Source organism: Dasypus novemcinctus, chromosome 5, assembly GCF_030445035.2.
Source record: "Dasypus novemcinctus isolate mDasNov1 chromosome 5, mDasNov1.1.hap2, whole genome shotgun sequence".
In the NCBI taxonomy this organism is placed as follows: domain Eukaryota; kingdom Metazoa; phylum Chordata; class Mammalia; order Cingulata; family Dasypodidae; genus Dasypus; species Dasypus novemcinctus.
In genome coordinates, this window is record NC_080677.1 from 8,292,057 (window position 1) to 8,319,321 (window position 27,265).

Sequence of the window (27,265 nt, forward strand, 5' to 3'; positions counted from 1 at the left end):
GGTGGGCGGGCGGCCCCTCCCCGCCGGCGGGCGGCGAGCGCGGGCGGGAGCGGCGATTGCCCGCGCCGCCTCGAGGGGGCCCTGCGCGGGCGCCGCGGGCCGCGGGGACGAGAGGCCGCCGCCGCGCTCTGCTCGCACCCAGCCTCCCGCGGCCATCGCGCCCGGCCCGGCTTCGGCCTCAGGTACGCGCGCGCGGACCCCCGGGCGGGCGGGAGCTGGGACGGGACGCGCGCGCCGCCCTCTTTGTCTCGGGCCATGGCGCGGGCGTTTGCTCCCTCGGCGCCGGGACCTGGCTCCGGGCGTGGGGGCCGAGTCTCCGGGCGCGCGGAGGTCGGGGCTCGGAGCGCGCGGGGGTGGGGGCGCCAGGGCCGGGGACTTGGGGTGCGCCGACACCGGGGCTCCGGGTGTGGGGCCGGAGCGGGGCGCGGGGCCGCGGGCTCGGCTGGGCCGGGGCGCCTGGCGGGCGGGCGGGGACCGAGAGTGCCCGGGGCCGCGGTCGGGGTCGGCGGCCGTGGCGCAGTCGGGGCCGGCGGACTTTGCCCGCTGGGGACGCGTCTGGAGACTCCGCGGCGTAGAGCCGACCGCGGGGCTGCCACCGAGCGCCCGAGACCCCTCTCCCGCCCTTTTCCGGAAAGTTCCTCGGGACGCCTGTCTCTCCTCTTACTCTCTGCCTTCTCAGAGGGTGGGGTGGGGGTGGCGGGGCTGTGCTGGAAGTGATTTAAAAGTCTGCGCGCTCGGCCCTCCTGCTCACGGCCGCGCAAGCAGGTGACTTGGACGTAAATAAATAAACAAACAAGCGCCATCTGGTTTGTGGTGTCACCGGATCGCACTGCTGGGAACCCCAGGCTTGGACGCCTGCCTCGGGGGCCCCCACCTCGCCCTCGCGTTCCGACCTTCTGTGCTAGTCGCCTCACCCCTTTCCCCACTGTAACAAGAGTGCGTGATCGTTGAAGACTCTTACAGGATACGGAAAAGTTTCAATGCAAAAATTACCCATCTCGCGCCCATCAGCGCTTCTGGCATGCCAGTCTCTGTCTTCTGGCTTTTTGTTTGTGCAGACTGTTCTTTTTAAAGTACTGTCCTCCTTTGCCTTTCCAGCAAGATTGGAGAGACCTTGTGTGGTCGCTTCTTCCCACCTGGGGTTCTGGGAGGTTTTATTTGCATGTCAGTCAACAAATATTAAGCAAGGCTTTTCTGTGCCAAGGGGTGTATGTGTGTGTGTGTGGGGGTGTGAGTCAGTGCAGGACTTGTGAACCCTACAGCCCGAGGGTGCGGGCAGCCCCTGGGGGGGGTCGATGGCAGCAGAGAGCCAGATGCTCCTGCCCGGGGAGGGGGCCTGGGGCACCCGGCTTGTGCCAGGCTCGGTGACCGCACGGACAAAGCCATGCTGATGGCAGTAGTGAGTGCTGATCGAGTGGACACTTGTGCTATGCACTGGGTGTCAGGGTTCGTCCCTTTTCCCAGATGTGGAAACTGAGGCAAAGAAAGGCTAAGTAACTTTCCCAAGGTCATGATATGTGGTGGCAGTGCAGCCCAGGGGTACCAGCCTGCTGCTTGGAATTCCAGGTGCCGTAGCTCTGACTCTTGATTAGACCCTTCCTTCCTCCTGTTTAGAAATCTTTGGTTTTCAGAAAAAATGAGTATAACATAAAGGGTTGCCATGGAGCGCCCTGTTACTAACACTATGTCAGATAGCTTTTAATGCATGTTCTGGTAACATTCCTCAGCAGCCAGCAGATGAGTGATTTCTTTAAAAACAACCAAGTGGGGTATATGGCAATCCCCTATATTTTCCAAGTAATGTTTATGTAATCTAAAGCTCCTTTAAAAATAAAGGGAAAAAAAAAAACCCCACAAGAAGACAGGAAAAGTCCCGGCAGAAGCACAGGGTACCACTGCATGCCACTCGACGGGCTTTTGTGAAGTCTGACTTGGGCCCCCAATGTTTGCAAATGGAGCGACTTCTAAACCTCTGCATCTTGACTGTGACCCTCCTGGGCTGTCTGAGATCCTGTCAGGAGGGGGTAAAAATGACCCAGAAAGGGGCGGCAGCGAGGCAAGAAGCCCGAGGATTGGGGAGGCCACGGGGCCCTTGTTCACCCGCAGTGCCCGCTGTGCAGAGTGAGGGCTCAGTGAGGTTCCCAGCGTCCCGGGGCACAGGGACCCGACCACAGGCCAGCGCTCTGGTTCTGCGCCAAGCTCGCTCTCTAAGGGGAGCCTGGCGTGAGCCTCCACCGGAAGGGGCACCTGTCATTCCCTCCCCCTGACCCGGGTGCACGAATTTCTGTTCAGGGAAGGAGTGGTAAGTTCCAGAAGGAAGAAGATACAAAGGGAGGGCGGAAACGTGCTTTTTCGATCCCAGCCATTTAGCGAGTAGGCAGGAGATGGGGAGCTGGAGGCGCGGAGACGGGCGTCCCGGGCGCGGAGTGGGGCTGCAGCGGGCTCCCACACTCCTTAGGGAGAGGCCCTGTGCGGTGCTCGGCTCCAGCCGGCGGGAGCCGGGGTGCCTGCGGGCGCGGCCAGGCCCCGGACCCGGCGCCCTTCCCGCAGGGCCCAGGTAGGCACGGGGTCCGAGCAGAGTGACCCTGAGCCAGCCCGGCTACTGGAGGCCTTGGCAGCCCTGGCCTGCTGCCCCTAGCACCTGACTAGGAGTCTCCTTCCTCGGGCACGCTGGTCGTGTCCGGGGCCTGCGTAGGGTTCTTTTCACCCTGTGGCCAGGCAACGAGGTGGGTGCGGCGCGGCCTTATTTCCTAGGGGTCTTGGTGTTCCCCAGAGTAGAGGAACTGGTGTTTAGGTGCAGGACTGCTTGAGGGTGGGGAGCGTGCCATCTGCTCCTTGCCCCACTGCCTCTGCGGTGCCAGGGCCATGGCCGTCACTAGTCACAAAAGGCTGCGTTCACGGCCACGACACGGCGCACAGTGTGCCGAGCCGTCCTAGCTCGGCAGCGATTTGGAGGGAGCTCAGGGCTAGGGAATTGCATTTCTGTCCCCTGGGAGGGGAGAAAGCACCCTGGTTTAGTGGGTGTTCCGTGTACGGTGAGTGGGCTTTGCATGCCTCCACCACCACGCTGTGCGGGAAGGCCAGGTGAGCGCGGGCCCTGGGGACTGGGCGGCCGGCCTGGTGCGGGAGCCCTTGGTGCAGGCCCTGGCCAGGTGAGCGCGGGCCCTGGGGACTGGGCGGCCGGCCTGGTGCGGGAGCCCTTGGTGCAGGCCCTGGCCAGGTGAGTGCGGGCCCTGGGGACTGGGCGGCCGGCCTGGTGCGGGAGCCCTCGGTGCAGGCCCTGGCCAGGTGAGCGCGGGCCCTGGGGACTGGGCGGCCGGCCTGGTACAGGAGCCCTCGGCGCAGGCCCTGGCCAGGTGAGCGCGGGCCCTGGGGACTGGGCGGCCGGCCTGGTGCGGGAGCTCTTGGTGCAGGCCCTGGCCAGGTGAGTGCGGGCCCTGGGGACTGGGCGGCCGGCCTGGTGCGGGAGCCCTCGGTGCAGGCCCTGGCCAGGTGAGCGCGGGCCCTGGGGACTGGGCGGCCAGCCTGGTGCAGGGAGGCCTCGGCGCAGGCCCTGGCAGCGCCCCTGTGCTCAGCACAGCGCGCCAGCCAGCCTTCCCCTCTGCGTGCGTGATGCGGGCCCGGGGTGCCCAGCCCCGCCTCAGCCCTGCCCCTGGCAAGCAGGGCAAGCAGCCCCGGGAGCTGGTCCCAGACGGTGCAGGGCGCGCTGGAGACGGGCGGACGCGAGGCCCCCCGCGGCCTGGGCCCTCTGGTTTAGGGACAAGTGGCTGCATGTGTGAGTAGCCCTCAGAACGCCTCGCTGCGTCTCTGGCGGAAACGGCTCTGGGGTCACCGTCATGACGCTTAGCACAATTCCGTTATTTTAACGGAGGCAGTCATGTCGTGTGAGTGTGTTTCGGCCCCGGTGGATCAGGGATCAGGAGAAGGCCCCCGAGGCCACCGGCTCTGGGAGAGAAGCCTTCTCCTGGCTGCACCCCGGGCAAGCATCCCCGCCGCCAGCCCAGGGATGCCCGGAACGTCGCCCGCGCAGTGCGGGAGCTCGGGGTGCAGGGTCCCTGGTCCTCAGCCCACCCCGCATGTTGCGCGTTGGGCCCGTTCTCTGCAAGAGGCACTGGGTCTTAGGGAACTTAACCAGCCCCCCGTACCTGGGGGTCGCCGGTCCTGCGCTGCCTTTGGACCAGCCCCGCCTGCTGGCCAGGCCCGTGCCCACCGGTCATCCGCACAGGGTGAGGAATGACTGGGTGGGGTGCGGAGGGGGCTCTGACTGGGTCCTGGAGCTGGCAGGCGCAGCCGCAGCCGCAGCCACTTCCTCGCCCGCCCAGGGCCTTTTCCTTCTCCTTGCGCTTCCTTCCCCCCAGCTCTAAATACGGCACGTGTGTAAGGGGCCGCTCCTTCCTCTTCCCCTTTTCCTGTGGGGAGGCGATAATGCTGAGCATGCCCTCGGCAGGCCTAGCTTGCTTTGGGTTGCCAGCGCGCTAGAAGCTGTCTTGAGGAATCCTTCCAGCCCCTGCCCCGGACGCACTGCCCAGTGGCTCTCAATGCCCAGGAGCTGCACAGCTGCCATGCCCAGCACTCCCCGCCAGCCGCGGGTTTTCGTGGTGCTGGGTTAGGGTGCCACCTGTGTTTGGCAGCAGCAGGTGTGACATGGTGCATCTTGTGTGCAGATGCTATGAGATGGGAACGGGTGTAGCTCGGTGGCTGAGCACCTGCTTCCCCTGTACAAGGTCCTGGGTTCAATCCCTGATACCTCCAGAAAAAAAAGAAAAATGGGGAGCGGGTGTAGCTCAGGGATTGAGCACCTGCTTCTCACGTACAAGGTCCCTGGTACCTCTTAGAAAAAGAGTCAGATGTTCTGAAATGGACTATGCAAAATAAAAACAAATCCCTGCAGTGCTGAATCTGCCAGGGTAGATAGGCTCTCTGCAGGCGTGGAGGAAGCAGGATGCCCTTGGGACGCGGCACGTGCAGGGACCGTTAGCGCTGTGAAGTGCGGTGGGCAGCGTTCTCCTTTTACAGGCCTAGCGCCAGGCTGGAGGCTGCCGGCGATCGCCTACCTGGGGATGCAGCATTCCTGCTCCCTTCCCTGCTTCCCTGGTCACACCTGCGTGGGCTGCGTTTCTCGGTTTTGAGCGTTACGGCTCCTGGAGAAGGCCCGCGTCCAGCCGGGCAGTGGCAACCCTGGGTGCCACCCTGGCCCGTGGAGGGGGTCTGCGTTCTCGGCGCTTGGGGTCGCCGCTGCTCCTCTGCCGTACTGCCCAGGCCTCTGGCGTGCCCCTGGCACCGGCCCCGTTCACTCTGGTCGCTTCGGATGCAGAGCACAGACGCAGTTCAAGCACCCAGTAGCTTGAGCCACCCCAGCTCCCTAGTTTCGTCTCATTATCTTTCCTCTGCATCTCTTTTTTGCTTGTGTTATCTTACTGCATCACCTTGCGGTGTGGGCCAGCCCTCAGCTCGCCTTCACCAGGAGGCACCGCGAACCGAACCTCCGCTTCCTGTCCATGGGTCTTTAAATCCTCTCTCCACCCCTTCCGCCTCCACAGTTTCTTTTTACTATTGTAGACAACGCTGTGTAATAACTTTTTACGTCAATCTCTGGGCACACCCAGCCGTGTCCCTGGAAGGATCCCCGTTTCCTTCCAGCTCCCCACTTTCCGAAGCCCCTGGCCGTGCGTGGTGAGATTGCGGTTGGGCGCCCGTGCTCCTTGGGTCCTGAGGGCGTTCGCTTTGTGGACGCTGGAGTACCCACGGGGTGGGAATGAGCTGGAGCCCACAGGCTGGAGAGCAGGCCTGCAGGAAAAGAGGAAGGAGGCTTCTCAGCATTTCTGACAGCTTGTGTAAACTCAGTGATGAATGGAAGGAGAGAGCAGGAAGACTGTCTTTCATTAAAAAAAAAAAAAAGAGCCTTCGGGGCTGCTCAGTTTTATTTTCAATTAAAAGGGTCTGATTTTCTTTGTGGAGAATGGTTTTGATTTGGATAAATGGTTCCGTCTGGGAACCGCACGCCCGGACCTATGATCTATGAGTGTAATTATTTGGGGTTTCCTCACTGGCTTTTGCGACTGGAAAACACAAAGAGCCGGCACCCTGATTTGGGTCAGCTGGAGGGAGCTCAGGGCGGCCGAGCCGTTGGCATGAGGCGTCTCTGGTCCGCGGAGCGAGCAGTGTGCTCGGGCCGGGCTCGGGTTAATTTTTACCCTTTACAGCGAGCGTGTTCACAGTCACAGGCCGGGCATGTAAACAAGCGCCTCTTTCTGTGCTTTTCCTCTCCTGTTGGCACAGGGTGGACCAGAACGGCTGGCGTTTCCGAGCTGGCATTTGCGGAGCAGGTCCTGCCTGGAGCGGGGTGGAAGGGAGAGGAGGAGGGAGCTGGTCACTCGAGGCCCAGCCCCGGGCACTGGCAGGGGACGGACCCGGCAGAGGGCAGAGGGCTGCTTTGCACGGGGAAGTCTGGGTTGAGGAGGGCAGGGAGTGAGCCGTGGTGCCTCGTGGGTAAGAGGATCCAGCTAGAGGAATGGCGGGGGCAGCGGCCTGTGGCCGCGCAGGAATGTGCTTGGGGGGCGTTCCTGCAAGAGCAGGAGATTCCAGGAAGCAAAGCGGAAGCAAAACCTTAGGACAGGACCTTCCCGTCCTTCAGACGAGGGAGCGCGGGTCGCAGCCTTCAGGGCTCTCGCTGCTGCTGCAGACGGCGCATCTGCCTGCCGCAGGCAGTACGTAAGAGCCCTCGGGAGTTACAGCTGATCCGTGTGAAGACCCTGGCAGGTCAGGGAGAGCCCATGAACTGCCATTGGGTGAGAACTTTCCGGAAGCAGCAGTGTCCTGCTTGCCCGAAACCGTATCGCCGCGCCTTCTGTCCGGCTCGAAGACCTGCGCTGGTGCCACGGCGGGGGGCGGGTAATTGTCGGGGGCGTGAACTTTGGCCCCAAAAGCTGGGTGTCAGTCATACCCCCAGTTTTGGGGCGCCCTTGGTGGCAGTCCTGCGGGACCCCACACACACCTTATTTCCCAGCATCCAGGCTCTGATTTTAACCAGCTTCTGCTGATGAAAAATTTGGGTGGGATGATTAACTGGCAGCCAGTAGAGGATGATTTATCTTGCCCATTACCCCACCCTCGCCCATTGAAATCGGAATAATTCAAAGTATAGTCATTCTTCAAAGAACAGTGAACTCTGAAAGCATTTGTCTACCACTCGAGACAACATCACGACTTTGAATGATGGTCGTAGGCTTCTGAAAGGTCCCCCGTCCTCACCGGCCGACAAAACATGCTCATTTTCCCTCTTCCCATCTAGGGCTTTTGCAGCCTCGCAGTGCTGGAAGCGTCACGTCCACGTAATTTTCATGCACGTGTATTTGTATCCTGAGTGTTTGGCCGCGTTTCTACAGCGCCTTCACGGCGATGGCTGTGATGACGTCCTAAAACTCTGAGGAGTAGCAGCCCTGCTTTGCACCATCATTCATCTGCTGGGCTGGTAATTTGTAAGCAAGTAATTCTTGTCAAAGTTGATTCTTCCAGAAGATGAGCTCAGCTTCCTTCCGCGCCTGTCTGTTGGGTGCCGGTCCCCTCTTTGCATTTGCACATTCATCTGTGGGGAAGCCCGAGCAGGCTTGCAGCGAGCAGCGGGGCGTGGACGGTCCCTCTGCAGGGCATACAGCCCCATCTCTTCTCCCCACGAGATTGCCGCGAGGGGGCAGGGAGCGGGGCTGGCTCTTGCCAAGCGAGGGCTCCACAAACTGGTTTGGCGAGGAGCGGGTTCCTGGGCAAAAGCCCAGCACCCTGTCGCCAGCTGGGCCAGGCAGGAGGAGGTGGTGCGGGAGCCCGCTGGGAAGTTGACCTTGGCCCTTCCGATCTCTGTGACCTTGGGAAGCGCCCAGCAAGGACCTGTTGTTGCTGAGCTCAGCTCCGCCCCCCCGGCAGGCTCGGGTTTCCTTTCTCTGTGCCAGGATGAGTCTGGCAAGTGAGCCGAAGCTGACGACGACTTTTCGGCCACCTGTGAGCTCTGTGGTCCTGTGTTCCCTTGACCTTCTGGCTTGACTGCCTGACTGTTCGTCTGTGCTGGTTCTTTCTGCTGTGTTCTGCCCGTTGTCAAGCTCTGACTTGAGGTCAGGCATGAGGACATAAGTTTCCATCTCCTGTGGTGCTGGGGTGGGATTGAGAGAAGAGGTCTCCTGCAGTGCCTGCACTGACTGGGGGGCGGGGGAGCAGTGCAAGAGAGCAGGCTTTGGGGGTCCAGGGGCGTTGACTGCTGCTCTGCCACTTACTGTGGTGGGACCCCAGGGGCGGTCCAGCCCCACTGCCTCGTCAGGGGTCCATGGGGACACCATGTGCTGGAGGAGCACTAATTGAAACGTCGGTGCTGTCATTTTGACTTTCCTTTCATCTTTAGCTACTCTCCTCTTCCAGTAGCACTGAGTCCAGAAGAAGCTTCCTGCAGGGAGGCTCAGGGTTCTTCCACACTCACCCCAGCAGACTGACTGCGGACGAGCTGGGCGCTGGGCCTCCTCACCCCTTCCTGGTAGCTCCACAGAGGCAGAGACCGGTCGTGGGAGCCTGCCTGGCACAGCAGGTGCTGTGCTGAGGCTCAGTGAGCCGTGCCCTTTATCGCTAACAAACCCAGAAGAGAGGAGGGTATTTTCTGCTTCTCCCTCTCCTCTCTTGTGTCTCTCTCTCTACTCTACAATCTGAACTCCAAGGACAAGAGCTAAAACTTCTTCACTTTTCTTTCAGTGCGATAAGAGCTTTGGAAGGAGCCCAGGGTGAGCTGGTGACCTTGGGCAAGTCATGACATCACTGAGTCTCAGTCCCGTCCTCTGGAACGCAGGCGGGCTGGGCTCACTAGCGGATGCCCCACCAAGCCCTGACCCACCGCAGCAAGGCCATATTTCACAATGCCAGGAGACTACTCGGCACCCCGTGGGGATTTCTAGAAGTTGATTCTCTCCCAGGAGACCGGGGATGATGATACATTTTCCCAGGGTTTCATTCATTTTCTTTTTCCCCAGGGCCACCATTTTCCCTCTTGGAGTTCTGCTTCACCATCTACTCCATTAACCTTCAGATTCTTACAGACTTGAGGATCTAGCCGACTGTTTATTTTCTTGGAAAACATCCACATTTGAGGTTGTCATACTCTTGAAAGTTTATGTTAAATGCCCATTAGGAATACGTGAAGATTGTAGTTGCAAATACGTAACTGTTACTTTACGAGTCTCTGTAGCACGAAAGAATATTCTTTTTTGGCTACAGGATGTTACGGGGTTACCTTGAGTCCATACTGTACAACGGAAGGCCATTTATCTCCTTTGCCTTGCTGTCAGAACGGAGGCCAGTCTCGATACATGTTTGTCTCGTGTTTAAGTGAGGGGGTTTTGTTGGACAAACAGCAGGCTCTTCTTGGGAAAAGAGACTCGTCTTTCTGCCGAGCATATCCAGATCAAGCTCGCAAATTCATTACGTGGGGCTGACCGCGGCTCGGAAACCTGGCCAAGTTTCGCACAAGTGTTTTGCTCAGCTGTATCGTCCCCGGGTGCCTGGGAACGCGCCACACGACCGCGGCGATGCGTGCCGCGGAGAGCATGGGCTTTGTTGTCCGGGCCCCGTGGGAGGCTCTCGTGTCTGGGTACACGTTATCTTCGCGTCAGCTGGCCCCTCTGTCTTCCCTACAAGGGCCGCAGCCCGTTGGTGCTGCTGTGCCACCCACTTGGCGGTGGGCCTGGTCCTGGGAGAGACACACATGGCCCAGTGTCCCGCTGTTGGCGGGACGTGACTGCCCGCCATCCGCCCCAGATTCCGTAACACACGGCGTTGTGTTCGCTCATGAATGAGGCGTTGCGCAGTGTCAACCCATGAACCCCGGCCTTGTGGATAAAATGCATGCACCTGCGGGTAGAGAGGCAGCCGGCGTTTATTATTTACCACGTGCTGGGGGAACTCGTTTGGTTGGCCCTTTGTTCATTCATTCAGCCGTCCTTTCAGTGCAGTAAACCTTTATCAAATGCCAGCTGTGTCCTCGGCACGTGTCACCCTCGCCAAACTCTGAACAAATGGAGGCTCGGAAGGGTTAAGGAACTTCTCCCATTTCTCAGCTTGGAAGCGGAGAACTGGGGGATTCCAGAGGCTGTTTCGGGGCACCTGAGCCTTCACACCTCCATCGTGTTTCCTCCTGGTTCTCCCAGCCCTGGTCCAAGGCCTTGGATGCGACTTGGGCACAGGGCGCCGTTCGGGTGGCTGAGAGAGGGAGCCCGCGTTCTCGGGCGCTGGCCTGCGCCAGTGGTTCTCGGAGCCAGGGTCGGCGTCCTCTCCTCGGGCGCCTGCAGGAGATGCCACAGAGCCAGGCAGGCCTGGTGGCGGGGCCTGTGGCCCGTCTCCGGGGGCCTCGCCCAGGTTTGAGAACCGGGCTCTGGCTTAACCCTTTGTCCCATACGTTAGCCCCGAAACCGTGAAGCTCTTGAATCACATGTCTAAAAATTCAGCCTGACTTGGCGATACTTCCCTCGTCTGGTCCTATCAGACTTGCGGATGGTCCTTGTGGCTCTCGTCCTCAGGCTGTGCGCTCCCCGAACCCCCACTTTCATTCCTGCCCATGGCTAGAAGCCAAAGGAAATCCGGCCAGGAGGGGGCTTAGAAAGTGGGATTCGAGTCTTCAGGGGGACGTTGGTGTGTATTTTGAGGCATTTGTTCACATTTGACTTTGTCCTCCACCAAGTGGCCTGCCAGGAGGACGCCATAGGTGCGCTGGGGGGTGATGGCGCCGTGTTGGGGGCTGGTGTCCTTTGTAACCCCTGCTCGTCACCCTGAGGTGGATTGGACTTCTTTTGTGTGTCAGGTTGTGCTTTTCATACAAGGAGGAATCGAGGGTTTTCGAGGGTCAGCCACACACACAGATGGAACATGACGTAGGAGGTAGCTGTGTCCATAAGAGCAAAAGAATGTGCTCTGGGGACTGCTGGGTGAGCAAGCGGAGGCAGTGAATTGTGTAGGTTACAGAGAGGGAATCTGGACCAGATTTACTCAAATAATGCCATTGCTGCTTATTATCTTGGGAACGTGGACCCTTTAATTCCCCCAGTAAGCCTCAGTGAGGGGAGGGTTGTTTAGGCTCAGTGGGTATTCATTGGTTTATATAACTAGAACAAACAGCGGTAATGTGGGTTTCGGGACGGTTTGATCAAGCACGTCGACTTATGATGGCCCATAAGCATCTCCCATCTCTGCCTTTTGTGTTGTCACCTCCATTCCCAGACTAACTTCCTCATGATCACAAGATAGCTGCCAAGTGCTCCTTGTTTACTTTCGTGGAGGGAGAGTATGTCTTTCCTACAGCATTCAGCAAAAGTCCTGAATCAATCCCTCTAATCCCAGAAGGCTTGCGCTGACTGGCTTAGACCTGAATCATAGGTCCTCCCTGGATTTGATGCTGGTAGCTCTGGAGGGGGCAGGTTTCATGCTAGTTGGTGCCTGGGAAGCCTCCGACAGTGTCTGTCTTGCTCGGTGGCCTCAACCCAGGGTTGTCAGGAGATAATGCCTGGAAAGGCCAGTGTTACTATGATATCCCTTCCCTGGAGAAGCAGGAAAGGTCTTCTCTAAGTCAGCTTTGGATGGCCCCTGATGGGAAGCACCAAAGGAGGTCGGCGTCCTGCAGAGAAAAGGGTACTTCTGGCATTGGCCAAAGTGTGCTTGGGTCTAACCATTGAGTCCCGACTCTGCTCACAGCTCGGCACCCCAGGAGCTCTTGGGTCTAACCGTTGAGTCCCGACTCTGCTCACAGCTCAGCGCCCCAGGAGCTCTTGGGTCTAACCGTTGAGTCCCGACTCTGCTCACAGCTCGGCACCCCAGGAGCTCTTGGGTCTAACCATTGATTCCCGACTCTGCTCACAGCTCGGCGCCCCAGGAGCTCTTGGGGCTAACTCTTGAGTCCCGACTCTGCTCACAGCTCAGCGCCCCAGGAGCTCTTGGGTCTAACCGTTGAGTCCCGACTCTGCTCACAGCTTAGTGCCCCAGGAGCTCTTGGGGCTAACCGTTGAGTCCTGACTCTGCTCACAGCTCAGCGCCCCAGGAACTCTTGGGGCTAACTCTTGAGTCCCGACTCTGCTCACAGCTCAGCGCCCCAGGAGCTCTTGGGTCTAACCGTTGAGTCCCGACTCTGCTCACAGCTCAGCGCCCCAGGAGCTGTTGGGTCTAACCATTGAGTCCCGACTCTGCTTACAGCTCGGTGCCCAAGGAGCTCACTACTCATGTCCCTGCACCTCAGTGTTCTTCTACTGAAAAATGGGTAGTAGATCTTCTTAAAGGAATGTCTTTTGGAAGGAGGCTCATCAGATAATCAGTGAGTATTATTTCCTTCCCTTGCATGGATTGAATGCATCTCAGCTGAGAAGCTGTTTTTACGTGTGTTGTCTCATATCCTGTGTCTGGTGTGCATCACCGATGACCTAAGAACGCCTTCGTTGGCGTGGGTTTCAGTAGTCCTAAGGGTGACTCCTGGCCAGGATGAGGGCCCATGTTTCCAGCTGTTCTGTGGCCGTCCCTGGTCTCGACAAGCTTCTGCTGGCCTCTGTCGCTCCGTGGAGATACCAAGCAAGATGGCGGCGGGCCTGGCCAGTGGCTCTTGGCGGCTGTTGACAGATTTAGCTGTGGAGGGGCATGAAGGGAAGTGGGCGTTGTCGGAGCAGGGGCGCGTGAGGGTGTGAGTGGGAATGTGGGGTCCTGGGCTCACTGGGGGAGGGAGCTTGGCGTGGAAGCGATAGTTGTGTTGAGCTGGTTTCATCCATGGCTGGAGTCAGCCAGTCTTGAGATCGCCCTTCATTGTGCCAGGTCCTGACCAAGTGGCCGGCCTTAAATTTATGACCTCTGTCCTCACTCTGCTTCGCGTGAATGACAGAGAGCAGCTCCCTGCCTCAGCTTCCCTAAGAGACCACGCTACCTGAACTGTGTACAGGTGGGAGTTGGCGCTGAGAGAAACAACCACGGCAGCGACTCCGCGGTGTCCACATGACCGTGTCGCAGAAGGTTGCCAGAATGCCTCCTTTAAGTAGAAAGTTCATTGCTGGGTTCTAGGATGTGGCCCTTCAAGCGTTCATCTTTTAGCCAAGTAATCCTAGTGCTTGGAGTCTTCTAAAAATAATTATATGACACAACAAGATGATGCAACAAAAAGAAACACAGATTCCCGTGCTGCTGACAACAACAGAAGTGGACAAAGAAGATGCAGCGAACAGACACAGAGAACAGACAACCGGCGGGGGGGGGCGGGGGGGAGGCGGAGGGAAGGGGAGAGAAATGAATAAATAAATTAAAAAAAAAAGAATAAAAATAATTATAAATGATACAGATAAAGATATTCTTGGCAGAATCACCTTCAGGAAAAACTGGTTGACTTTTCCGTTTTCAAGGTGCTCAAGACCCAAGTCCGGGTGGCTTGTAGAGCTCTGCTCTGCAGACTGCCCCGTTGGGGACGGGTCTTCTCAGGGCAGGGAGTGGCCACGGGTGACGTTGCCATCCTTGCTAAAGCGGAGAAATATTTAGGCGTTAAACTGTGATTTGTTGCTGGGGCCTGGTGGCTCTCTGTGGGCCACCTGGCTTGACATTGGTGACCATTACTGATGGTTGCGCAACAAATCACGCCACGCTGTTTAAAACAGCAGAGTGATTGTTTGCGATTGTGTGGGTTGCCGGGTGGTTTCTCTGATGTGCCAGCTGTTGGGGCTATGGAGTGGGCTTGGCTGGGACGCCCGGGGCGGCCAGACCTCCGTCCCCACGAGGCCCTGTGCGCCCGGCTGCTTCTCAGCTGGTCTCGCTCCAGCAGGCCTCCTGAGGACGGCTCTGGAGCTGGTGACCTCCCTTCCAGCACTTTCTGTTGGCCAAAGCAAGGCCAGTAGGATTCAAGGGCGAGTTAGAGACTCTGTCTTCTGATGGCGGGTGTGGGAGAATATCGTAGCCGTGTTTTTCAGTCTGAAGCAGGGGCTCCTAACCAGGGGTCCACAGCCCCCTTGGGGGGTCCATGGAAAGAGTTCAGGAGGTCTGTGAACTAGAATGGAAAAAAATCAACTTAATTATCTTTATTTTCTCTGACCTCCAATGTTGAGTGTCATGAAACTGTCTGCTGCTTCATTCTGAGAAGGGGTCTGTGGAACAGAAAAAGGCTAAGACCCCGTGTTCTAAAGCATTGCTTGAACCTTCCATTTAGTTATTTTTTTAAAAAGTTTTTATTGTAGCAACATATATACAACTCAAAATTTATGAGTTACATTCGTATTATTGTACTTCTGTCACCAGCATGCTACTCAAACTTTTGATCAACTTCAAAAGAAGCTCTTGTACTGACCGGATCCCCTTCGCCCCTGGCTCCTGATAATCTGAAATCTACTTTCTGTCCTGATGGATTTGCTCATCGTAGCTGTTTCACTCTAATGAGGCTGTGTGATGGCTGTCCTTCTGTGTCAGGCTTATTTCACTCAACGTGACGTCTTCAAGTTCTCCCACGCCGGCGCATGTCTCGGCATGTCCTTTTGACAGCTGCGTGATACTCCACCGCCGGGTGCATTTTGTTTGTCCCTGTGTCTGTTGACGCTTAGGTTGCGTCCACCTTTTTCCATTTATTGTTTGAACAAGTATTTTAAAAACTCGGTGGGTTGTCACGCACACCCCACGCAGCCTCCCTGTGAATGTTGGAGCTGTGCTTGGGAAGGTGTGCAGAGCGGGGCGTGACAGTGTCCACACCGTGCTGGGAGCTGGGAGCACTCTGCTTTCAGACAGTGAGGACAGCCCGCCTGGGCGGCCGTGGCCTGGCGCCACGGAGGCTTCCATGGCAGGGACACCCCCGGGTCCGGCTGCCTGCACTGTTTGGCGAGCACTTGGTGGCTCTGAACTCTCACTCCTGTGCCCTCAGCCTCCTCTAGCCTTTGTATCTTTCCCTTAAAAACTCTTGTGTGGGGGCAAGTGGACGTGGCTCAAGTGATTGGGCTCCTGCCTACCACTGGTAGGTCTGTGGTTTGGTTCCTGGTGCCTCCCAAGGAAGACAGCAAGCTGGCGCAATGGGCAGACATGGTAAGCTGACACAACAAGGGACAAGAAGGAAAACATAATGAGAGACACAACAAAGCAGGGAGCAGAGGTTTCTGGAGCCTCCTTAAGAGGCGAGTGGGTGCAACGGGCAGGTGCAGTGAGCTGATGCAACAAGATGACACAATAAGAGACATGAGAAAAACATAATGAGAAACACAACCAAGCAGGGAACAGAGGTGACTTAAGGAATTAGGCGCCTCCCTCCTGCATTGGAGGTCCGGGGCTCAGTTCCTGGTGCCTCTTAAAGAATCAAGGAAGATGAACAGACACAGCGAGTGTAAACAATGAGGGCATGTAAACAATGAGGGCGTGGGGGAGATAAAGGAAGAGAAATCTTTAAAAAAAGAGAAAGTCTTGGGCGGGGACAGTGGTGAAGCCGAGGTCCCAGCCACAAACTGTGGGGACAGTGGAGGGGGCGCAGAGTCGAGGGAGGGCTCCTTCCCTCTCGTGTTGTGTCCGTCATACCCAGCGGGGGACGCCCTCCAGTCGGAAGGCGGCTTGACGGCCTGCGGCTCCGGGGCACCCTCGCTGGCCAGCCTCCTTCCCTGCGGGAGGACCCCGAGAGGCCGGCCCTGGCTGCTGCTCTGCTGTGGGCAGATGGGGCACCTGTTGCCGAGGGAAGGCGGCCACACCTGAGCCAAAACCCATCCCGGGCTGCCGTCCCCCACCAGTGCCCGGGAGCGAGTGCAGGGGCACACCCGGCAGGAGGGGCACGGGGTGTGGGCAGGGTGGGGGTCTCGCGCGGGGCTCCCAAGAGCAGGATAATGCTTTGTCGGGGCGTCCTGTGCACTGTGGGGTTCAGCTGGCGCCCCTGGCCTCCACCCTCTAGTGGCTGGTGGCCCCCTCCCCCCAGAGCCACCCCAGAAACGCCTGCGGGTCCAGCCCCGTGCATGGCGCTGTGGCAGCCGCCCCCGGGGGTGTGGGGTGGGCTCTCGGAGGCGGGAGGCAGAGGGCTGGGAGGTTGTGGGGTCCCGGTCGCAGCCCCGTGTCCCCTGCCCACAGGCCCTGGGCGTGCGCCGTCCCGCGGCCTCGGGTCTGACGTGGGGAGAGGGCAACCGCGGCGGTCCTGGTGGCAGGGGCTCTGCAGCGCGCGCCCTGAAGGACGCCCCTTGGAGAGGCCCCGGCCCTCTGGACACAGACCCTGGGCCAGGGGACGTCCGCCCCACCTGCCTGTGGCCCCCGGCCCCCGGGCGCTTCCTGCCGCCCCGTCGCAGTCCTCGTGCTCTGAGCGGGGGAGCCGGGCTGCAGCGTGCCTGGGTTTCTGAAATTTGTGTTTGGGGACCAAAGCTTCAGGCCGGAAACCGTCCTGGACGCCGGCAGGACTCGGCAGGCATCTCCTGGCTGGGGCCGGGCGAGGCGGTGCTTGTCCAGCAGAGCAGGCTTCGTGCAGGGGCTCCCAGCAGGGCGGAGGCCCGAGCCCCCTTCAAAGCCTCTTCGTATTCCTGGAGGGCTCCAGCTTTGGGGCAGGAGTCGCATCGGCGTCCCGGGCCCTGCCTGGCACGCTGTAGGTGGCACCTGCAGGTGCGGCTGCTGGAGAGTCGTGAGGGGCAGTCCGTGCCTGCCCCCTCCCCGGGGGTCTCGTGCACTCTCTGCCAGCCCTGTCGTCGTGCTGAGCGGGTACGATGTTCTCAGTTCCACATCGAGTACCCGGTCAGGAGCTGCAGTCCCAAGAGGAAAACGACATCTGAGATCTCAGCGTGCTAGAGGCCCGTCCGCCTCTCGGGGGACCGGGATTATCGATTTCGCATGTGTCCCCGGTTGCATATCTTGGGCCCGTCCCCGCCCCTCCTTGGCTCCTCTCCACCGCTGGCCCCTACAGGATCCACGGGGCACGGGAAGTGCCAGACCTTTCTGCCGCGGCATGAGTGCCCAGGCCCTTCCTTCATTCCTAACGCGGTGAAGTAGAGCAGCCCAGCGCGCGGGCCGAGGCCGAGGGCTCAGCGTGGCCTCGCGGCGCGCAGCCGATTTGCTGCGCATCTTTCTCTGCCCGCCTCTGCAAGGCACAGCCTCTGCCTCCAGGAGGCGGGTACCTGGGTGCTGGCGTCAGGCGCGTGTCCCCTTGTGCTCCCTTCCTCTCTCCCTCCTCCCACCATGTCCGCTGGGGCCCCTGTGCGGGCCCGTCCTCGTGAGCCGAGCTGTGTGTTCCGAGCCGGGCCTTGCATGTCGGAGTCTTACAAAGTTGGAGTCTGGTTGGCGTTCGGTGGGGCATGCCTCGGGGAGCCGGGAGGTGGGAAAGCCTGAGTCCCAGGATCCCGGGACCCCCGGGGAGAGGCTGCCCTTGAGCCTGGAAGATGCCAGTGGGCCGCCGTCACCCAGACACGGGCCCTGCGCCCTGGGGGTGCTGCCATGTCTTAGTCAGCCGGGCTGCTGTGACAAACACACCCTCTGGGTCTGCTTAAACAGTGAGGTGAGGAAAATCAGAAACCGAGAGAGCGGCAAGGCCACGCTTCCCTCCGCCGGCTGTCCCTCCCGGCGCTCCTGGGCTGGCTTCCCCGGCCCCATCACGGGCCGTCGCGCTCCTCGTGGCCTCGCGCCTGGTTTCCGCGGACTTTGGCTTCTTTCTGTAGGGCCTCCTCTGCGTAAGGCCTTTTAGTGATGTGGGTTGAGATGTGCCCTCGTTCTGTGGGGCCTCAACTGACCGTCACATCTGAAGGGGTCCCCCCTCCTGGGGGCCCACACCCCCGGAGCAAGCGTCAAGAGTAAGCCTGTTTTGGGGCGCTCATTCAGTCTACCCGACAGTGTGACCTCGTGAAGGCTGCTTGGCCTCTCTGGGGTGTCGTCGTCCTCATCGGCAAGCCGGGTGAGCATGCCACTTTTCTCTGCTCGCCTGGATGGAAAATGCGAGTCTGAGGAGGTTTGGGAGGAGGTTTTGGCTTGCGGTGACCTAGGACCAAAGGACCGTACACCTGGCGTGAGCAGGAACCCGCGGAGGGCTGCGCCTCTGGTTTGGTGCCCTTGGCTGTGCTGGCGCCGTGGGCGGGCACGCGGGGTGCCCGGGGCGCGGTGGTCTCGTGCGTCATCAGGCAGGGAGCCCCGAGCCCCACGTGGGGCCCGGAGCCTCTCGGCACAGCTGTCAGGGGCGGCTGGTGTCAGCTCCTAGATGTGGCTGACCCGGGCAAAATCCGAGTCCATGCCACGGCCCACAGGGTTTTTACTTATTTTCATGTTTATTTAATACCCTGGTCAGTGCCCAGATGGTTGGAAAGCATGCAGAGGATAAAATATAGCCGGACGAAAATCTTAAAAAGAACTCCAAGGGGAAATGTGGGTGGGAGGGAACAGTGAGGCCCACAGAAGGTGGGACCCTACGGGTCTGTCCTGGGCACTCGGGCACCACCAGGGTTTGGCTGTGAGCTCCCTGGCAGCCAGCGCAAGGAAGGAAGCACTTGTTTTCAATTGCTTCGCAGCGTCCAGGAGATAAAAACAGATGAGTCAAAACCCACAAAACCGAAGGAGTTGATCCAGGGGCTGCTGAGGTTGAATCCGGACGACGGTGGCTTCCTGAGGATCCCACTGCAGTGTCCTTAATCACACCCTACAAACAAACACACCCCCAAAAACAAAAAACTAAAACCATGGGCAAGGGCAAGGCAACCGTTTCTTTTAACAGCTCTCGGTGGGCAAAAATATGTGAATGACCTGCTCCAAGTGTATAACTCTTGAATACGAAGGAAAACAGGACGTTGCCACCTAACTACAGCAGAGTAAACTTCAAGGAATCCTAAAGGAGTTCAAATAGATGTCACTCCCCCGTGCACCCACGGTGGTGTTTGCGCACCCCACCGTGCCCGCCCCCCCAGCGGCACCCACAAGGGACGCTGTTATAATGTCCTCAGCTGCTCAAAGCACATACCATGAGATGGTTCAAGTTAGCCGATGAGCGGATGGTTTTGAGGCTGAGAAAACGCCCACGTCCAGGCGTCATCAGGAGATGCTTTCTCCCCGAGGGCCGGCCGCCGGCGACCTGGACCCCTCGGCCGCGTGGCGGCGTCCGCTGGGCTCTCTGCCCCCTGCTTTTCCAGCTCCTTTCTCGCTGTCTTCCCTCTGTTTATGGAGGGCTCCAGTAGGACGCTTGAGACCCATCCTGGAAGAGGCGGGTCACCCCTTACCCAAAGCAGCCTCATCACAAGGTCCTCACAAAGGCCCACAGCCACAGGGATGGGGTAAGTGTAAGAACGTGCGTTTCTGGGTACGCACCGCTCCAGACCACCACTTCCAGGGCCTGATGGGAACCAGCCAGCTCCAGCACTGTTGCTCTACTGACACCTCACAGCACTTGCTTATGCTGACCTTTCCCCGTTTTCCATCCCGATTCTCTGACCCCTGATTGTAGTCCCCAAGCAGGGCGGGGGTGCAGTTTGCCTGCATTAAATTTCTCGCGGGCGGTGCTGCTGCAGGGCTGCCCCGACGTCCTGGTTCGAGCCTCCTGACCCTGGGTCGAGCGGGTGCTGCTCCATCTCCGACAGGCATGCTCTGGCCGTGTGGAAGGAAGGGGTTCTGTCCTCTGGACTTGGGTACCCTGTCCTTGAGCAGACCAGAGTGGAAAAGAACGGGCGGTCAGGGAGGAGCCAGTCGGCGGCCCCTTCAGCCCTCGGGGGGGGACAAGGAGGGGTCCTTCCCGGCACCGTGTGTGCCCCACCCTGGGTTTCCGAACCCAAATCCCTGCACATGGGCCTGGGAGCCTTGAAGCTCCAGGTGCCTCTGACCCGGCCGAGGCACGGCTCTGCTCCAGAACCTTCCGGCATTTACCATTGGGGTGTGTCCCGAGCTGACGTCCATTGGGCTCTGCCTGCTGTCGAGGCTCCAGTCCCACCTTTGTGCATGCTGTCATCTAAAATCCAAGCATACACCCTGATATATGTATTTTTTTTTTTAAGATTTGTTTATCCCCCCTTTTGTTGTCTGTGCTCGCTGTCTGCTCTCTCTGTCAGGTGCTCTCTGTGTCACCTCGTTGTCTCATGTGGGAGGGAGGTGTCCAATCGCTTGACCACATCTGCTCCCTGCTTGTTGTGTCCCTCATGTCTCCTCCTTGTGCCATCTCATTGCGTCAGCTTACCATGCCAGGTGTTGTGGCAACTCACTGTCTTGCTCATCTTCTTTAGGAGGAACCAGGAACTGAACCCGGGACCTCCTGTGTGGTAGGCAGGGGCCCAGCTGCTTGAGCCACATGTGCTCGCCTGTATGTAGGTGTAGTATGTACGTATGTATGTATGGTCACGCCTGGCATTTCACAAGGAAGTAAGAGGTCAGGACCCATGGAAGTTGTGAGAGTTGTTTCTGCCTCCCCGCGGCCCCTCCTGGGGACCCTGCTCTGGGCTCATTGCAGGCGGACTTGCCCTGCAGGTTTCTTGTCGCGCACTGTTCTGGGGGGCAGTGTAAGGGAGGGTGTCCCCCAGCTGGTTTCCCCTGGACGGCCGGGCAGGGAAACTTCCCAAATGGTCCCGAGCGGGCACTTGGGGGCAGAGGGCTGGCAGCCGGGTTCGCATCACTCTGCTGCTCGGAGCTCGGCCGGCCACGGAGGGAGGGGGCCACGGGCAGCCTAGATAAGGCAGGACCGGAAAACCAAGGCAGCGCTGAGCCCCAGGCCCCGGCCCAGGTCTTTCTACGCGTGGAGGAAACCCCAAGGCAGGTTGGTACCGTTGCCCTGCAGCGTTTGCAGTGAGGAAGGAGGAGGCGGTGGAGATGGGCCAGTGGGTGGAGGCAGCGCCGGGCGTCCCGGGGCCCAGCTGGAGGGCCCGCGCGCTCTCCCTGCCCCTGTGCGCACCTGTGCTGCAGGGCAGGGCGGCCACAGGAGACCAGGGCACTGGGGCCACGAGCTGTCACTGCGCCCTGGTCCTCGGCGGGACGGGGCCAGCCTTGCCTTGGGCTCTTGGGTCAGGAAAGCAAAGGCGGAGGAAAGCGTTGCTGGCGGGATGACTTGGGAGGTGATCCAGTCAGCCGGGGGCGTGTCGGAGCTCGCTGATACCAGGACGGCAGGTTCCCTTCTCCTTTTCTGTTGGGGTGCTGCCCCACACACTGGGCGCTGCCGTCGGAAGGCTTCTTCCTTCGGGCCTGCAGGCGGCAGTTGTCCACCCTGCGCAGGGGAGAGGACGGGGGCGTCCGGCCGGCCCCCAGCCCCGTGTGCCTGGGCCTGACCAAGGCCGGTGCTCCCAGGGGACAGCTGGCTCGCAGTGCACTCGGGCTTCCCCTTACCCGGAGCTCCTGGAGGTAGGCTCGTCTTCCAATTTCTAGACTTGCTCTGGAGGATGCCGTAATAATTGCTTTTCCAGCCGGAGATGCGACCCCTTAGTACCTGTTTCCTTGGCATTTGGGGTTTCTTTGCAGGAGGGTTTACCCGAGAAACTGCATAGTGTCCCTGCTTCTTCCCGTTGAAGGCGAGGGCCCTCCCCAGGCCTGGTGGAGGTGACACCAATGATCCCTCGTGTTTCCGAGTGCCCCCCAGCGTCTCCAGTGATGACTGCTTCAAGACATCCGACAGTGCTTATGAGAGGTGAGCGAGGGTGGAAAGCACCAGAGGATACCCTGCCAGTGTCATAGTAGGTGTTTTAATTTGGTAAAACCTTTCAGGTATATGGAGGGGTATTCCTGGGCCACTATTTAAAATATACTACTTACTGTATGTTGTGAGCCAAAGACTTGAAAAAAAATGGCAGAAATTGACAGGCAAATTTTGGCCATTATACACTGAATATTCTTTTCCTGTACTTGGAAGATTAAAAAGCCCACCTGCTCCCGGTACTTGGCATGGGTAGCCCTGTGACAACCTAAGACAGCACGTGAGGAAGGTTAGTCCCAAAGGAAGAAGTCAATATGTCCCTTTTAAAAGATGCAGCAGAACACTGGCCGGCACACGGGAGCCCGGCTCTCGGCCTAAAGGGTCCTTTTGATGGTGGGCGTCCAGCTGCGGTCCTCCCAGATGTGGCCAGGCTCTGGGACAGTGGCTTTGCCACCATCCCCGTCTTCCTGCACCCCCCCCCCGCCCTCGGCTGCCCCTGCTGGGGGGTCCACGGGCACGAGTGTGTGGCGTTGGAGCAGGGCCTGGGGGACGGAGGCCAGGCAGGTGCCCACACCCCGTGCTCTGGCCGGCTGCCTCCTTGGGGGCTGTCCGTGTGCACGGAGCGCAGACGGGGCCACCCCTGCTTCTGTGAAAAGCCCTGTGGCCCCGGCGGCGTCGGGGCGCCGGGTTCTGTCGGATCGTCCTGGGCCAGGGGCCTTTCCACCTGCAGGAGGGAGGGTGAGTGTGGCCGCTGCGCACGTGCACTCGCTCTCCTCGGGACCTCGTCTGGGGGGTCCCCCTTTACCGTCCTGGGCTAGTGATGCTTAGCTCCCTGGCACCCCAAAGACTGACTTAGACACGCGTCTGTTGCCCAAACAGGCGTTCTTCGTAGCTGGGCAGAATTACGGGGTTCAAAAATAGTGACGCCAAGTCCTGGTTGGACAGGTCAGCCCCTGGCTCGCCCCGTGACGTGTCTCGAGTTCCAGCTGGACGTCTGTAGAAGGCAGCCGCATACGGGTCTTCCCTCCCTCTGTGTCTGTGGGGGTCCCAGCTCCCCCTGCCTCCCTGTCCCCTGGGAGCTGGGGCGACCCCGGGGTCTTGAGATGGGCCATGAACATGCCGTCTGCCTGCACCCCACAGAAGGCCAGAGGGCCGGAGCCCCTTGGTTTCTAAGACTGGGCCAGTTCAAAATAATTGGGGGACCCCCTCGGGTAGACAACTTTGATTTTATTAAAGAGGCGTTTTGTTTTTTAAGCCCCATGGTTGGATTTAAAAGCCTTCCGAGTCTGTGGTTGGACTCATTTGGACAGAAACAGCTCAGAGCCCTGTAGTCGAGGGGTTTGTTAGACAAAGGAGGGTCGGGGCTCGAGGAGCCTGGATGTGCGCATCCCCCGCAGACCCCCCGGCCGCCCCCTTCACGTGTGGGGATGTCGTTGAGGTCTAGTACCGGGCAGGGGGGCTCCTCCTCCTGACTGACTTCCTTGCTTGCCCTGGTGCACCGTTTCTTACTGTGCTGAGCTGCAGACATCAGTCTGGCATGCACAGCTTGCCATAAGTGCATCTTCCGACATTCCTTTTATTTGTCAAAGCCCTGTATTTTGTTAGACTCTGTCTTGCAGCCAAAACAGCCTCAGGGGGAAAATAACGTGGAGAAAAATGAATTAGGTGTGTCAGATCAATGTCGCAGGGGAGCTTTGCAAATAAATAAGCTTGGGTAAGAAGCTCTCCTTTTAAATGTCGGTTGAAATGATTCTGCTCTTTCTTGCCCCCCTCCCTTCTTCCCCTTTTCACTCCCTCTTCTTCCTCTTCTCCCCCTCCCCCCCTCCCTCTTCCTCCTTTTTATACAAGCACTCTAAAGCATTAACTCGAATTTATAGAAAAGGAAGAGAAATTCCCACCAGAAAAGCTGCTTCCTTTCTTCGTGGGCCCCTCTGACTTTGTTTGCAAAGATACATTTTTTAAAGATTTGTTTCACCTCCCCTGGTTTGTGCTGGCTCTCTACTCTCTGTGTATGTTTATTGTGTGCTCTCTGTGTCTGTGCATCTTCCTTTTAGGTGGCACTGGGAACTCTCAGCCCAGGACCTCCCAGTGGGAGGGAGGCACCCAGTCATTTGAGCCACTATCTGCTCCCTGCTTGTCGTGTCTCTCATTGTGTTTTCTCATTGTGTCTCTTCGTTGTGTCATCTTGCTGTGCCATCTCACTGCATCACCTCGTTGTATCATCTTGTTGCATCAGCTCACTGTGCCAGTCCATTGTGTCAGCTCACTGTCTTGCTCATCTTCTTCAGGAGGCACTGGGAACTGAACCTGGGATCTCCTAATTGGTAAGCGGGAACCCAACCACTCGAGCCACATCTGCTGCTTCCCACAAAGATATATTTTTAAAAGTTCTTTGTGTAACCGTGGACATAACCATTTTGGAGTTTCATTTCCCTTGACAGATTTACTAGAAGCCTCTGCAAAGATGACATGCAATGGCTAAATGGTATTTCCATGTTGTGGATTCAGTCCTTTGCTCCTTCTGTTTTTTCTGCTCCTGTTTGTGGAGGGCGTCCTGTGTATGTGGCACCAGGACCCTAAATCTCTAAATCCACTGACTTCCTCTATTACTGGACGTTTGGCCCCTCCCACCGTTTCACTCTTACAAAAGTGGTGCCTTCACACGGTCACACGTGGCACATCTTTGTTTTGGAGTTCTAGCTCCACTTAGATTCCTACGTGGTGAGTTGCCGAGTCCACGTGAACGTCTTTGTCGTTCTGTCGTAAAGTGCCTCTCCACTATGACTTCCCTGGCTCAGGTGACTTGTGACCGAGAGGCTGCTGCTTCCCTTGTGCTTTTGGGCGCTGACCTCCGCGAAAGGCTCTGGGCTGCTCCTGGGACCTTCTGCACCTCCTTTTCCATTCGCTTGTTTTCATTTAAATCTTATTATAGTAACGTGTATATATATCATAAAATTTCCACTACAGCCACTTTTCCAGTGTACAATTCGGTGTTACTAATTGCACTCACAAGGTTGTGCTCCCATCACCATCATCTATTACCAAACTTTCGCAAACCCTAAACCAAAATTCTGCACCCATTAAGCCATGACTGCCCATTCCTAAACACTCACCAAATATAAGGTGTGGGCTGTACTTAGCAGTCATATATACATTTTTTAAAAGATTTATTTATTTATCTCTCTCCCCTCCCCCCTCCACCCCGGTTGTCTGTTCTCTGTGTCTCTTTGCTGCGTCTTCTTTGTCCGCTTCTGTTGTCAGTGGCACGGGAATCTGTGTTTCTTTTTGTTGCGTCATCTTGCTGTGTCAGCTCTCCGTGTGTGCGGCGCCATTCCTGGGCAGGCTGCACTTTCTTTTGCACTGGACGGCTCTCCTTACGGGTGCACTCCTTGCGAATGGGGCTCCCCTACCCTGGGGACACCCCTGCGTGGCAGGGCACTCCTTGCGCACATCAGCACCGCGCATGGGACAGCTCCGCACAGGTCAAGGAGGCCCGGGGTTTGAACTGCGGACCTCCCATGTGGTAGACGGATGCCTTAACCACTGGGCCAAGTCCGCTGCCAGCAGTCATATTTTACTGCTCTTCTTTTTACGATGCTCCCTCATATTTGTTACAAATATTTTCAACAATGCAAGGTGCTGATGGTGGGTGACGTATGGTGATGTCAGATGGTATGCACGTTTGTTTTCACATCTTGTACAGGACTCTTATTGTTTAGGGATGTTCATGATCTACTTCAATAAACTTTAAAAAATATATTTATTATTATTTTTTATTTATTTCTCTCCCCTTCCCCGCCCCCCAGTTGTCTGCTCTCTGTGTCCATTCGCTGTGTGTTGCTCTGTTTGCTTGTGTCAGCGGCACAGGAATCTGTGTTTCTTTTTGTTGCATCATCTTGTTGTGTCAGCTCTCTGTGCGTACAGCGCCGTTCCTGGGCAGGCTGCACTTTTTTCACATGGGGCGGCTCTCCTTACAGGGTGCACTCCTTGTGTGTGGGGCTCCCCTATGCGGGGAACACCCCTGCGCAGCAGGGCACTCCTTGCGCGCATCAGCACTGCGCATGGGCCAGCTCCACACGGGCCAAGGAGGCCTGGGGTTTGAACCGCGGACCTCCCATGTGGTAGGCAGACGCCCCATTCGTTGGGCCAAATCTGCTTCTCTTATAAACTGTTTATAAAATGAAAAAAAGCCCCAGAAAACCACCCTTCCTGCCCCGCCCTCCAGCCCCTGAGACCCCGCGGTGGGCTCTCTGTCTCTCCTTTAGCTGTTTCTCTGGGTATTGCGTATCAGCGACGTCCCGCAATAACTGTCCTTTGGGGGCCGGCTTGCTCCACGCCACCCGAGGCCTTCACCGAGCGCCGCTGTTCGTGCGTTAGCACCTCCCTCCTTTTTCCGGTGGAGGCCGCTCCTTTGTGTGTCAGTCCGCTTGTCTGCTGTGGGCACGTGGGTGCCTCCGCCTTTCGGCCCGCGGGAGGCCCTGCGGCGGGCCTGTGGGTGCAGCCCTCGTTACGGCCAGCCCTCTCCCCTCTCTCCTTGGCTCTGTCCCTGGGCGCCCACACCCCGCAGCGCCCGCCGGCCCCTCCAGTGGCTCTGGAGCCCACTTCCTCCCCCAGGCTTCCCTGTGTCCGTGAGCAGAAACCCTTCAGGGAGGGCCATGCCCGGCCGCCGCCCCCCACTCTCACCGCCTGCGTGACCACCCCAGCCACGGTTTTGCGTGCCTGGGTCATGCAGGGTCCTCTTAGCTGGGCCGTCGGCAGCCTGAGTGAGATTTTCAAATCATCTAAGACGGCACCAAAGCCGTGCGACCGCCTCCACGTCATGCCAAGCCTCAGCCCGTCCCAGTCCCCCGGCTGGCTGCCCCGTCTGCTGCGTGCCCGCTGGTGGCCGCTCAGCCCCTCTGGCCTGCGCCCCGAGGCCCCTCCCCGCCCCTGCCCCCTGCCGGCATGTCCATCCCCCTTGAATCTGCAGCGGCCTGCGCCCCGCATGCCCCCAGCTTTCTTCATGCTTCTGTCCACCTGCCACCCTCGCGTCCACCTGTAATGTGGCCCCTTGACAAAGGGGCACCCCTCCCGCGCCCTGCCCGCCATGCCTTGGCTTTCTTCCTAGTGCTCGCTGCCCCTTGTCCACATCCGCCCTTCGCGGGTCCACCCCCTCCCCAGGGGAAGGTCAGTTCCCTGAGGGCCTGGACTTGATTTAGCTCCTGCGCTGTCCCTGGTGTCCTTGGTGGCACTTGGAAACCCCGGCCCTGTCCTGCCTGGGGACCTCCTGGCCCGCTGTCCTGGGGGGCCCTGAGACCCCCACAGGGCCTGGAGCCCTTTGCGGCCTCCCCAGCTAAAACTGCTGAGCCCCGGACCGCCATCCGTCCAGGATCCGTGGGCTTGGCTTTTGTCTGTTTCCGTGTGCCGTGGACCCTTGGCTGGCCTGTTTGAGAACGAGAAGGAAGGGCTGCTCCAAAGAGCTGTTTCCTTGAGGGTGCAGAGAACTCGGGAGGGTTTCCCGGGTGCTTGGGGCTGGCCGACTCGGGGTGTGTGCATGCGGCTTCCCGAGAAGCTCAGGCGCCTGCTGGACCCTGCCCCAAGGTGCGCGCCTGACCCTCGACTGCAGGCAGAGTTGGGTGATTGTCTCCATGACTCCCTTTTCTTTCCGAAGTGACTCGGTGCCTTGAGAGCGGGGCAGGATGGGTTGTGAGTGAGCAAACCGTAGAT

General features: G+C 58.8%; 1 protein-coding gene across 5 annotated transcripts in view; it reads left to right on the plus strand.

Moving 5' to 3' along the window:
- TNS3 (tensin 3) overlaps positions 1-27,265 on the plus strand; it is a 358,050-nt gene that overhangs the window by 61,561 nt on the left and 269,224 nt on the right. Inside the window, exon 1 of one of the 5 annotated variants that reach the window (XM_071215052.1) lies at positions 68-182. The exons of the other annotated variants lie outside the window; for them this stretch is intronic. The gene's annotated coding sequence lies outside the window, so the exon portion shown is untranslated. Of the gene's footprint in view, positions 1-67; positions 183-27,265 lie in introns of those variants that run through there. 5 annotated transcript variants of the gene reach the window in all.